This window comes from Balaenoptera ricei, chromosome 15, assembly GCF_028023285.1.
Source record: "Balaenoptera ricei isolate mBalRic1 chromosome 15, mBalRic1.hap2, whole genome shotgun sequence".
In the NCBI taxonomy this organism is placed as follows: Eukaryota; Metazoa; Chordata; class Mammalia; order Artiodactyla; family Balaenopteridae; genus Balaenoptera; species Balaenoptera ricei.
The window spans coordinates 37,257,583-37,271,344 of NC_082653.1; the positions used below are offsets into that span (position 1 = coordinate 37,257,583).

At 43.4% G+C, this 13,762-nt stretch overlaps 1 protein-coding gene and 1 pseudogene across 10 annotated transcripts in view; one reads left to right on the top strand and one right to left on the bottom strand.

The window, feature by feature from the left end:
- Window positions 1-13,762, top strand: part of PLCB4 (phospholipase C beta 4) — a 415,724-nt gene that overhangs the window by 66,831 nt on the left and 335,131 nt on the right. The gene's annotated exons all lie outside the window — the stretch shown is intronic.
- LOC132349547 (ran-specific GTPase-activating protein-like) lies at window positions 7,227-7,840 on the bottom strand (annotated as a pseudogene).

A 13,762-nucleotide genomic window follows, 5' to 3' on the forward strand; every position in this document is an offset into this window, starting at 1 on the left:
TAATTCTTATTAAATAGATTTTCTGCTAGTTCTACATCTTCTGACCTCTCTTAATAATGAATGGCAGAAGTTAATCTTTCAAATTTGCTGTTGTTTCAAACTCATCAGATTCATTTAGGAGCTCTGTTCAGTCTTCACTCACCCTGGTATGGGCATCCTTCCTCTGTGAGATTAGAATCAGAAATGCCCTCCTCATTGGTCATATCTGAAGGTAGGTCATTTGGAAAACAGGGCCCCCACCCACAAGATAAACCCATTCCAGGGGACACCCAGTATCTTCCTGGGCATCCCTGCCACTTTGGGGGTTGTGTTTACTGCTCTACTAGAAGGTTGTCATGATGGAGATGCCTTTCCCCTCTGGAGCATGCATTTTCATAATTCCTGTGTGCCAAAATAGTAAAATAATGTAACAGTATGCATTAAAACAATCTTGAAGTGACCTTCTACTAGTTTAAAGCACATTATAATTTTTACATATGGCAATTGATGTGTGATTTTTCTTAGTCTTCAATGAAAACTAAGTTTTGTACCTAGATTGTACCTAGTTCTTCAGAAGAGATTGATTCCTCTAAGAGGAAAATTGGGAAGAAGGGAGTTGACAGTAGATTTGGATCAGTTTGTTTTAGTCCAGTGAGTGTATTATAAAAATGAAATCTTCAAATTCACCTAAAGGCTAGTACTTAATCTTTAGTGAGGGAATCTTTCATCATTGGTATTTCTGTCCTTTAGGGAAAAAAATAGGATTTTCCTCTGAAATGCCTTTTTCATTATGAAATGATGAGACTGAATGATTTCTATTTCTGTACTGAGAGCTGGCTTAAGGAAGGCATGAAGGTGTGGTAGCTTCAGTTTTAATTTGGTATGGATCATTTCATGTCTACAATCATTGTTTTTTAATAAATCTGTTGATGTTCAGAAGGTCTGGGCAAAAAAGACGTGGTCTACAAGGAAACCCTGTTCCAACTGTGGAAGATTGATACCTTGGTGACCCCAGTGAACTCTGCCTCCCATCACTCATGCCCTTGTATATTCCCCTCCTCATTGACTTTAGACTTGACCGTACAGCTTGCTTTGGTCAATGGGACATTAGCAATCATGATGCAAGCAGAGGCTTGGTAAGCACTGGCACATTAGGGCTTGTCCTCTGGGAATGCTCCTTCTTGGAAGCCAGCCTTGGTGCTATAGAAAAGCTTAGGCTAGACTCTTAACTGATAGGCCATGTGGAGAGAGAGACCCTGAAGGATGAGAGGCCATCTTGAATGTTCCAGCCCCAGTCAAGCTTCTGACTGAATGCGGCCTATGGAGTGACCTCAGCTATACCACATGGAATAGAACTGCTCAGCAGAGCCCAGCCAAGCCAGTGAATTGTAAGAAATAATCAATTATTGCTGTTTTAAGTCACTAAGTTTTGCAGTGGTTAGTTACATAGCAATAGATAATGGGAATTATGCCCTACTTCAAAAAAGTGTGTGCAAAGGGACATTATTCTGCAAAGATACCTTGTCCATTTGGTTTGTAGAAAACTGCATTTCATAATGCTGTGATGCTGTGATGTCTTTAGAAGTACAGTGAGCAAGGGTAGGCATGCATGTGCATGTATGTGTGTGTATGTATGTGTGTGTGTGTGTATGTGTGTGTGTGTTTGTGTGTGTGTGCATGTGTGTGTGAGTTAGATATTGTGGGATCCTTTCTTCTACCATTGCAGCTGAGTGTTAGCCATGCAATATTTTTATTTCCACGAAGGGTATACCTGAGGAAGGTACCTTGAAAAGTAATTGCTCTTTTATTCATTCAGGTTGTGGAAGATACTGAAAAGTATAAAGAAAAGAGCCATCACCCAGAATCCCACCACCCAGAGGCTAACTTTGGGAAGTTTTCATATTGTAACAACAGTTAACATAACAGAAAACTTTACTTGATTCTTCTTTGAAAGTCTATTGTATAAAGTAGGTCCATTGAGAGGGTGGACTCTCTGATATCCTTATAAAAGTGGTTATAAATGTGCACACAAATCTGCAGGTTCGCGTGCTGGATTTATAGTTTGTTATGTCCCCTCACTCCACTTCATTCTCCATGCTGCTGTCAGACTGCTTTTCCTAAAAGGCAAATTTCTGACTTTGTTCTGCCTATGCAGTAGGTCCACACTGCCTCTAGGACGGTGGGTCTCAATTAGGGGTGATTTTGCTTCTGGGGAACATCTGGCAATGTCTGGAGACATTACTGACTGTATTGGGGGTGTTAGGTGTTGCTATTATCTAGTGAGTAGAGGCCAGGGATGCTGCTAAACATCCCACAATCACAGGACAGGCCCCCACAATAAGGAATTATCCAGCCCAAAATGTCAGTAGTGTGGCCACTGGCTCTAGGGTAAGGCCAAAATAGTTGTGCCCTTTCTGACTTCACCACTGACCTCTGACCTTTTATCTCTTGTGCATTTTCCATATGCAGTACTAAATAGATTTATGCTTTCATATCTTCTCACCTTGTGACTCTTTCCTGCAGTCTGGAAAACCCTTTCCCCAGAGGTAATTTGTTCTTCGTGTATTTTAACACTATGCCTCTGCTCACTTCCATTTTTCTAACTACGCTGAGTTGCAGTTACTTTTTGAAATCTGTTTTCCCTTTAAGCTGTGAATTTAAGGTGAGCTAGGACCAAACCACATATCTAGTAAACATTTGGGTGAATGAATGAATGTTTGAATAAAACCAGTGAAAAAGAGGGTGGAGCTGCACATGTTGAGAATAGTACATGGCTCACCCTCAGCAAGTTTTCTTTGCCAGCGTGTGTGACTCCTTCCTGCAAAGGCACTGTGGTCACCAGTTCCCACTGCACATGATTTCAATGTCACTGCACTTCCCTGTGGGTCTTCCTCAGGCTTCTTTGCCCCATAAGCCCCATAACAGGCATCAGTATCTGATTTCAGGTGGCTTGAGGGAGTAGAGAGGTAACCTCAGGCATGTGAGGAGTGGGGAGATGAAGCTTTGTGCCCCAGATGCCCACCTGTAAGAACCAGGGCAGGGAAGGTTTTGGAGAAGTGAAGGATTGATTCAAGCCCCTGTCTTTTGCCTTAAGTTACATCAACATTAACTCAGCATGATGTAGACCAGTTGTTCTCAAACTTGTATGCCTGTCACTGTCACCTGTATAGCTTCAAAAAATGCTGTCGTTGGTTGTCCAGCCCCCCAGAGATGTTGATATAATTGGTTTTTGGTATATCCTAGGCTTCAGAATTTCTCAAAGTTTTCTAGGTAAATCTATTATCTTTGAGAATCACTGATGTAGACAATTAGGTAGATTATAGCTCTTCATGCTAATATTTCCAAAGTAATTTAAATTTTTCTTTTTGGTAATTTAATATTTCTTAACAATTTCATAATTTTTGTATAAATAATAAATTAGTATTTATAACTTTGTTTAAATTTATAATTGCTGTAAGATAATTTAATATCTAACTTTTTAGTAATTGACATTGTGTAACTTCATTTTCTTCTTTCCTCTTCCCTCTTGAAACTCCTCCTTTCCTCCTTTACCTTGAAACTCAGTGAAATATCATAGAGAAGCAGCTGACCATTCTTTGTGTTGGAGGAAATTGGAAGGAAACCATTTTTTAGATAGTCTGCCCACAAAGATGCAAAATTAGAACTTTCCTTTTGGTTTGTATCCTCCCTCTTCTGTTTCCCATACCCACATACTCTGAATTCTTTGTGCCTAAGAGAAAAACTAGGAAGACCCCTCCATCGGCCTAATAGTCCTTCTAAGAGGCTTACTGTACTCTCAGGTTCTGCATTTTATTACAGATGGTGCATTTGTTATGAATATGCTGGGTAAGAAAAAGAAGTGAAAGAGCCTTTTTTTTTTTTTTAAAAGTTGGGTTATTTTTTGTTACTGAGTTATTTGAGTTCCTTATATATTTTATTTTTAAAAATTTTATTTATTTCATTTATTTATTTTTGGCTGCGTTGGGTCTTTGTTGCTGCTCCCGGGCTTTCTCTAATTGCGGTGAGCGGGGGCTACTCTTCGTTCTGGTGTGCAGGCTTCTCATTGCAGTGGCTTCTCTTGTTGCGGAGCACGGGCTCTAGGCACACGGGCTTCATTAGTTGTGGCACGTGGGCTCAGTAGTTGTGGCTCACTGGCTCTAGAGTGCAGGCTCAGTAGTTGCAGCACACAGGCTTTGTTGTTCTGCGGCATGTGGGATCTTCCTGGACCAGGGCTCGAACCCGTGTCCCTGCATTGGCAGGCAGATTCTTAACCACTGCACCAGCAGGGAAGTCCTGAAAGAGCCTTTGAATGCTGTCTTATCATCTTCCTCCCTCCATGTCCTCCTCTGCTCCCTTCTACCCTGCTTCCAGGCATTTTGTTTGCTTGTCATATGTTTCCAGATATTAGTGAGACAAGGTCTTGATCACCTGTCAGAACGGTGTTGCTCATGACCAGTGGTTGGACTGATTTTTGCCATTATCTTAAATATGAGAGCTAGAAACAACATTCATTCCATGGCACTGCATGCCCAGCACTGCATTTTTGTTTTTGTTTTTTCCCTTAATATTCAGTTTATGGAATTTGGGATCCAGTGGCTTCTGCCACTAAGTAGGTAAGCACTGCTCTAGCGTGGCCACTCTGGGCAGAGGCAATAGCTTTCAAGAGAAGAATAGAATCATTCTGAGCTGCAGAATTTTAGGTCACTATATTCTGTTTCATTTCAAGAGGGAACGTTAGAGTAGGAAGAGTTTGTTGAGATAGATAGTGTAACCCTATTATGCCTTTTTTTTTTTCCATTTAATAAAACTAAAGCCGAGGGCCCTTCTTTAATTCACCAGTTGATCACTGTTTATGGAAGGCCCCTAGGTCCCCCTCTTGGAGGTGCTACTGGGTGTGGGGAATGAGGAAGTGAAATGATTTGCTCAGTGAGACAAAGTTTTGGCAGAATCACAACTACAAAGCAGGTCTCCATTTCTTGAGGTGCTTACTTTATAAAAAATTTCCAGCCTTGATTTTTTATAGGTTTTTCCTATAATGGAGTCAGACGGTGGTCAATAGATGTTTATACAAGATTTATAAGTTTAAGAATAATTGACTATACGTATGCTGTCAAAGCTAGGAAATTTGACTTAAATTAATATCTAATGGCCATTTGGTTGATAGGTTCAGTTCTTAATTTCTAAAAGTTATTTTCTTATGTATGTATAACTGAATAACTTTGCTGTACATCAGAAACTAACACATTGTAAATCAGCGATACCTCAATAAAAAAGATTAAAAAAAAAAGTTTTTTATGGTAATACAAAAGTGCTTTTTGCTTTTTCTGAATTACCTAAGTTTAAGAAAACACACCAAAGAGTGGAATTTTGTGTCAGTCCACTGTTGGGCTGTATGATTTATGTTCCTTTTACTGCTCAAAATTTTTAGCAAACTTTAAAGCTGGATGAGAAACTTAAAGGTCCTCTTATCTGAGTTCATTGGACAGATGAGGAAATCAAGGCCTGGGGAGGTTATTTGCTAAGGTTCACAGAGCAAGTTCAAGGCCAAGTCGGAGACTTAGAAATCACATTGTTTGACTTCTAGTTCAGTACATTTTTCCTTGGGCGCAGAGTAACCACAGGCAGGGCCAGTACCACACATGCACACGTGCCCACACTCTCACACATTCTTCATAAGTCTGTTTTCAGAGGCATGGGTTGTGGATTGTCTTCTCCCAAAGCTGGCCCGAGATGAGGATTGGGGTGCAAATAGCTTACTTGTCAGACGGTCCTAGGAAGCACCAGTAGGGGAGTGGGGATGTGAGATAAGGAAGGAAATGCAGCCAATATAGGGTGTGTGGACCCCAGGTTGATCCCACTGGGGGCAACGGAGTGCTGTCTGCAGAGCACTATCTTTTGGAGGCGGTGTAGAATAGGCTTCACAGTAGTCTTCTGCAGGGGTGAGGAGCTGGGCTATTTGTTGGAGGTCTTACTTGTAGGCACTTGATGAAAAGCCCACCATCAGAGTCTTGGGTCCTAGAGTAAGGCCTCGTCGGTGTGTGTGGGAGCTGAGTGCCGAGGGGCTGTGGAGGGGTCACTTCTGCAGGCTCACAGGGAAATGGAAATGGGTGTAAGTGGAGGTTCCTACACACAGTGCGATTGCGACAAACGTCCCGTGTTGGCTCTTTTCTGTTCTTACCATCTGCGCGCCTAGTGCCCTAGTAGGGGGTAGATGGGGCTGAGAAGTAGGTACTGCCTGTGATACCATCAGTGTTGGATAGCCTCTGTTTGCCCCTCCAGATCCGCACTCCACTGTCTGCATGTGCTCATGTCTGCAGATGGAGCCTTAGATGCTGCGTTGCTGGGCTTCCTTGCCCTCAGGCGTCTGGACGGATTCAGGCAGTGGGAGGCTATAGCAGAAGATTGGATGGAGGAGGAACACGAGGTCAGCCTCTATTCCCCCAGGTTTCTTCTTGCCACTGGGCTGATGGTTGTCTCCGTCGCCCTCCCGGAAGCCACAGAGTCTGTCGGGCGACCCCTCCTGTAGCCACAGCACTTTCACCGGGTTCCCGTGGCTCTGTCCTCTTGCCCCTCTGGCCTAGGGCTCTTCAGATTCCCTGGTTGTCTTCCTCAAGCCCCGCCCACAGCTGGTAAATAATCCCTTATTAAATGCCCTCAGCTGTCTCCTGTGTGTGTTCCATCTGTTTCCTGCTGGGACCTTGGCTGAGACACCATTTTGAAGAGTTTGCTCTCCAGACAGAATTGGATGAGATGAAACAGCTAGAGACGGTATGAAGATATAAGATAATGAAGTGTAAATTGTACTTGAGCCCTAAGGACACTCAGCATGTAGGATGCATTAACAAAAGAAGCGGTGCTTATTAAAGAAGACTTTTTGGAGGGCTGCCTTACGTTGTAATTGGTGAACTTTTTTTTTTTTGGTCTCCTTTGTGTGAGTAGTGACTTGAAAATCAGAAGCTCTGCCTTATTATGACCATGTATGCAGTTAATTATAATGCATCTGACTCTATAAGATGGAATAATAGGTAATTCATCGAAACAGAAGGGTGAAGTGGATCTGCCCATCTGGAAATTTCAGAGATTTCTCTCATGTATTTTTGTTGTTGTTGGAAGTCAGTTCTTTCTATAAAGTCCCTTGTGAAAACAAAACAGAATAAAAACAAACCAAAAAGAAGGGACAGGGTAAATTAAAAAAAAAAAAAAAAAAAAGGGAAAAGACAGGCACAAAGGACACAACGGGAGCCGACTCATTGCTCCTCCTCAGCCGCCTCTTTGGTCTCGTTCTCGGGCTCCTTGCCCTCCTTCACCTAAAGAGGCTTCTTAGCTTCTCAGCTACTTTCTCGGCACTCTCATTTTTTGCCAGATCCTTTCTTTTCTCTCTTCAGTCTCTTTCCTGCATTCTTCAAACTTCGTTTTGAATTTCTGTGCATTCTCGGCGTTAATGGCCAGCAGCTGCTGCTTGGGTCACTCGTCGGCGCAGTCGGCGTGGGCATTCCAGACCCAGGCGCTGTCGCTGCCCGCGTTCGGCTTCAGCTCCGCCATCGGCGTGATGTAGTGGTTGGCGCAGATCTTGAGAGTCTCGTCCCTGCGCCTGAGGACGCGGATGGTCCCCTTCTCCTTGCGCTTCAGCAGCTTGACGTCCCCGGTGCCCCTCTCCTCCCACCCCGGGAGGTCGTTCTCCGAAGCGAACCGAAACAGCTTGGCCCACATTTTTAAAAGTTCCTCTTCATCTTTTTTCCAGCGTTTTAATTTCTCGCTCGGGGAGAGAAACTATTGACTCAAACTGGGGGTCACGGTTGGACTCGTCGGCATTCTCGGCGGAGGTGTGGTGGTCCTTGTGGGTGTCCTTGGGGGCCGCCATAGGCGCGGCGGCGGCGGCTACTCGGCCGGCTCGGTCGTCGCGGGCTCCGCGGCCTCTCGGCGGCTGCTCGCAGCTCCTTCCTCCGCGTCTGGCGACGGTGCCTCCCGCCCCCGCCCGCTCTTCCCTCCGCCCCGCGACCCCTCGTGTATTTTAACGTTAGATAAGTAAGTCATTTCCTCCTACTTCCTTCTATTTCTCATCCCTCTAATGGGTTATAATCCACTTTTTGGAAATTTTATTTTAAAGCTGGTGTGAAAGGCATTTCAAGCAGCGTAGAGTAAGGCACTATAGCAACAGAAAGCACTCATTCTGTACATGTTTACAGAGGGCCTCCTGTGATTCCGGCCCTTTGCTAAGCACCATGGAGTCAGTAATGAATAGTATTTGATCACTGCTTTCAAGGAAATCACAATGTAGTTGGGAAAATAGACGTTCAAACAAATAATTATGATAAATATTTTAAGTAGTATAGGCGTCTACAAAGTATGTGTATCTCAGTGAGGGTGTAGTTAAGCTTGGGAGTGTCAGATAATGCTTCATAGAACCAGTGACATTGAGTTGGGTTTTGAAGCATGACAGTGAGAGTCCCAGGGAGAGAAGGGGAGGTGGTATGGAAGAAGGTGTGGAATTTCCTCATGGGTTGGAGAATCAGTGAGGCATATGATGATTTGGCCAAAATGCTGGTAGCCTTTGGAGGAGTGCTTGGACTTGAGACCAAGGGATAGAATAGTAATCTAATCACTTAAAATAATATAGATGGCACATATACTCTAAACATACTAGGTATGAAGACAAAACAAAAACAATGTAGTTAAGAATCTTTGGGTGTTAGCATATTGCTAGACCTCATGGAGCACATGTTCTAAATACTGAGCAATGCATGTTTCTAATTCATGAGCGCCTCAAAGGAGGGAGATAGAGCCATTGGTGTCTTCTATCAATACGTACCTTTGCTCAGATTTGTGCACCCTTACACCAAATTTACCATGACAGAATTACCTTGTATCACTTTAGAATTACCTAAAATATGGAAATATGGTGGATTACCTTTTCAATTACTAATGATTATGTTAGCATCCATATTTCACGATCACCCATTTAGTAGAACATATCAGACACCCCTGCCATAAGAGATACTTGAGCCTTATTCCTTCTAATTATTCTTGTTCCTAAACCTTTAGGATTAGTAATCTTGATATCCCAAGGCAGGGAATTGGTGAAGACTGTTTTATCAATTCCATAGTTGTAGACAGTGAACCAGTAACGAGTGCTGGTTACTTCATGGGACACTGATAAATAAGAATTCCTCTGCAGAGGCATGAACAAAACGGTGACTGTAATACGGGGGTATTATAGCTAAAGCCTTTATGAACAGAAAGCCCTTAAGCTGGTCATGTTAAAGGCCATTTAATGTCAAGAAGTTGAGGTTTGTGGATTAGAGAGACAGGAACAAAGTCTGATCAAGTGTCATGGAACTAGAGTGGGAAAGCCCAGAATTAAGCTTGAACTCCCCTGTCATTCAGGGGCTGCATCTCTGCTTTATTCTTTCCTAATTTTATTTGCTACCTTGCTCTATTTCTGCTTTAGTTGTCTCTTGCTTTAACTACCTCAAAACTTATTGGCTTAAAACAACCACCACTGTTTAGTATCCCTCAGGAGGCTGACTGGGCTCAGCTGGGTGGTTCTTCTGCTTCACATGGTGTTGCTGGGGCTTTAGTTATCTGGGGGCTCAAATGAGTCGAATACTCACCCTGACACTCCCACATGGCAGGCAGTTGATGCTGGCTGTAGAATGGGAGTCCAGCTGGGATGCCAATGGAACACCTGAGTGCTCTTCCATGAGGCCCCTGTCCATGTGGCTTGGGCTTCTCTCAGCCTGGGGGCCGGATGACAAGAGGGAACATTACATACGTGCAAAAGCAGAAGTTACCGGAGCCCTGAAGGCCAGGACTCAGAAATCCTGGGTGACCATTCCCACTGTGTTCTGTTGGTCAAAGCAGTCACAAGGCTAGCTTCCCAGAAAGGGGAAATAGACTTGGGAAGAGTGATGAACAATTTACAAATACTTTTGTTTTTCTTTTGTATGGGACTCAATATGACCAACGTGTCCCTCAGGCCCTACTGCATGGAAGCTTTTTAGTTCAGTGTTCATCACCAACTGGCTATAGCCTCTGTGTCTGCAGAGCTCCCAGGTTCAAATGCTCCCAAGTTCAGATGCTTCCAAGAGACACTCATATTGGTTGCTGGCTGTCCGCTCATTGGTGGGTTGAGAGGGCCAACTCTTGTGCTACTGAGGATTTTCTTTGAAGGGCTGAGGTGGGATGGGTTATGTCACGGGAACTGCGGTCAGAGTAGGCAATGGCATATGAGAACATTAGGGGGATTTGAAGGAATTCTCAGGTCCTGCCCGTCCCTCTGAGGCTAGAGAATTCTTTTCTTTCTATGTTCCACAAAGTTCTGCTTGACCTGCCTTCTGACTTCTTGAGTCATCCCCTCCCTGCTTTGTTTTATTTTTTAAGTTACTCCTGTGCACTGTTCTCCCTCCTGCCCTCTGTCCTTCTGTGGCCCTGGACAAGAAGCCTCTCTTCTCTCTCCCCATCTGTCATTTAACTTCTAACTTAGTCTTCAAATCTCAGCTCAAGTGTCACTTCCTCAGGGGAGTGTGGAATTCTTTGGATTAAGTCTCATGCCCTGTTCCATCTCAGTTTCCTTCATCACACTAATCAGAGTTTGTAATTGTGTGCCTGTGTGTCTGCTTGATCACCATCTGCCTCCCACTGTGGGCTTTAGAGGCAAAGGCACGTGTCTGTCCTCAGGGCATCAGTGACTGTGTGTGGCTCAGGTTAGGTGCTGGCAACTATTTGTTTGCATGAATTAAAAATTGGAGGTAGTTGCCCTGAAGAAGGAGTAAGTGGAGAGAATCTTTGTCTTGATGAGAGAAGTTAAGAGCAGTCTGTTTTGGGGACTACAAGGACAGCATTTCTCAGGGAGTGCCCCCCCGCCCCCTCCATGGTGATTTAGGAGTCAGTGAAGTCCTATTGTTAAGACATACTGGTGGAGGCTGTGTGGTAGTTTCTGACATGTAGCAGGAATTCCTGCCTTGAAATTGATTCATAAGTGCCTGGTTAAAAGCCAACTTCTTTTTCTTTTTGCTTCTAGCACCATGTGGCCCCAGTTCTGTACTCAGAGATCTCAGTGATGGCCAAACTTTGCGGGGCCAGAGCTGTGCATTCCATTCCTGCTTACTCTCCCATTAGACCAGTGTCTTGTTTGTAAGTCAAATATCAGTTAGATTACAATTTGGGATGTGATATGCGGGAGCATAATCTCGAGATAACCCCAGCCATAACTTTTTGTCCAATTCTTCTGTTGCACACTATCTAAAAACAAAGTGAGTCAAAGAATAAAAATGGCAGAAGAGAAATAGAGTAAGAAATAACTCAGATTCTGTTTTATTCAAAGATTCTGTATCCTTTTGAATTCTAGAGGTTTTCAATTCCACACTTTCAGAGACTAAGATGGAGGGTAACATTGTTTCAGTTAATCTGTTTCACTGAAATAATTTAATTCAGTAAATACGTATTGAATTTTGTATCTCAGTGAAAGGTGTAAAGAAATACAAGTTGCTCCATGACCATGAAGTTTGTACCTACCCAGGAAATATGGCATACACCTGTGCCATGAGGTCCTAATAATGAGAGAGTCAGATAAAGAGGGCCATAATAGGACCTGAATAGGGGCTGCAGTAGTTACAGGGTGTTTTTATAGGGAGAGCATAATTTGAGCTAGCCCCCATGGATGAGTTGATTTAGGAAAGTTTGCACAGAAGGGAGAGAGAGAAAGGGCTTTACAGGCTGGGAAAGCCCCATGTGTGAAAGTTAAAGTGAGAGAAAGAGCAAGAAGGCCCTTTTCACACTCCAGAGGGAGTGAAGGCCTTGTAGGGTAAGGGTGAGAAGTTAGAGAATGGAGGGCTATGAAGAGACCCCTAGCCTTTGGGTGAGACCCTTGGAGGCCAGGTTGCAGGCGCTGAATGCTTGCAAGCAGGGGAAGTCGCATCATAAAACCTCTGCTTTCAGAATGTTATTTCGATCACAGTTAGCAAGGGGGTTTTGATGAGGGAGAGGTTGGAACCAGTGAGACTGCCTGGAAGGTTGTAGTGGCTGACACCACAGTGGTGGCAGGAGAAACTGAGAGGGAGGGAGGTGTACAAAATAGGGTTCACCTCCTGCACTGTTGGTGGGAATGTAAATTGGTGCAGCCACTGTGGAGAACAGTATGGAGGTTCCTTAAAAAACTAAAAATAGAGCTACCATATGATCCAGCAATCCCACTCCTGGGCATATATCCAGAAAAGAAGAAAACTCTAATTCAAAAAGATACATGTACCCTAGTGTTCATAGCAGCACTATTCACAGTAGCCAAGACATGGAAGCAACCTAAATGTCCATCAACGGATGAACGGATAAAGAAGATGTGGTACATATATATATATAGCGGAATATTACTCAGGCATAAAAAAGAATGAAATAATGTCGTTTGCACCAATATCGATGGACCTAGAGATTATCATACTAAGTGAAGTAAGTCAGAAAAAGAAAGACAAATATTGTATGATATCACTTATATGTGAAATCTACAAAAAATGATACAAATCAACTTATTTACAAAACAGAAACAGATTCACAGACATAGGAAACAAACTTATGGTTACCAAAGGGGAAAAGGAGAGAGGGATAAATTAGGAGTTTGGGATTAGCAGATACTATATATACTATAGTATACTACTATATATAAAATAGATAACAAGGACCTACTGTAAAGCACAGGGAACTAGATTCAACATCTTATAATAACCTACAATGGAAAAGAATCTGAAAAAGAATATATATATATATATACACACACACACACATCTGTATACACACATATATATGTATGTATAACTGAAGCACTTTGCAGTACACCTGAAACATTGTAAATCAACTATACTTCAATAAAATAAAAAACGGACAATACTGTACTCTTACCAAAAAAATAGGATTCAGAGGAAGAACTGGTAGTTCCATGTCTGGATTCACAGTGGAGAAGACAAAGGAAGAAACAAAGGGATATGAAGCCTGGGTGAATGGAAACTTAGTTCCACGATCACCAGGACCAAGGTTGGGAACGGATGCCAAGGTGGAGTGGACCAGAGGAGCGAGGTATCTTAAAGCAATGGTGGATAACTGGGGGTCAGTAGAAAGATAAAGGCTGGGGATATAAATTAACGCATCATCAGAACCTGGTGAACTAAATAAACCCAATGAACACAAATTTGGAGTTTTACTGGGCATTTAAGTAGGAAAATAAAGAACTTGTATAACCTTCAAATACAGACGTGTAGTCAATCAGTAAGTTATTTGTTGGTATAGAAAACATCCCCAGTTTACCAGTTTGTATCACCTTCCTCACTACCTCTGGTCCACTCACCACTGTCCTCTGCCCAAGTGCTGCAGTGGCCATCTGGCTGGTCTTGCTTATGTCCTCAGCCACCTGCAGTCTCAGCTCCACACAGCAGCCCAGGTGATCCTTTTCGTGTAAGTCAGATCCTGTGGCTCTGCTTCTGGCCTGCAGTGACTTCCTACCTCATTCAGAACATAAGCTGAAGCCCTTCAAAGGGCCTATGGGACCTGGCCCAGCCCCTTCATCTGTCACTGCTTTCCCTCTCTCACTCTGTGCTGCCACCCTTGCCAACTGCTGCTCCTCACACACATAGGTACGCTGCCCCCAGGACCTTTGCACGTTCTCCGTTTGCTTGGAACACTCTTCTTCCCAGTGTCTGTAGGACTTGTTCCCTCGCCTCCTCCAAATCTTTGCCAGTTGGGCCTTTCTTTACCCTCCTGTTTAACATGGCCATCCCCCTGACTTTCACTCTGGGCTTGC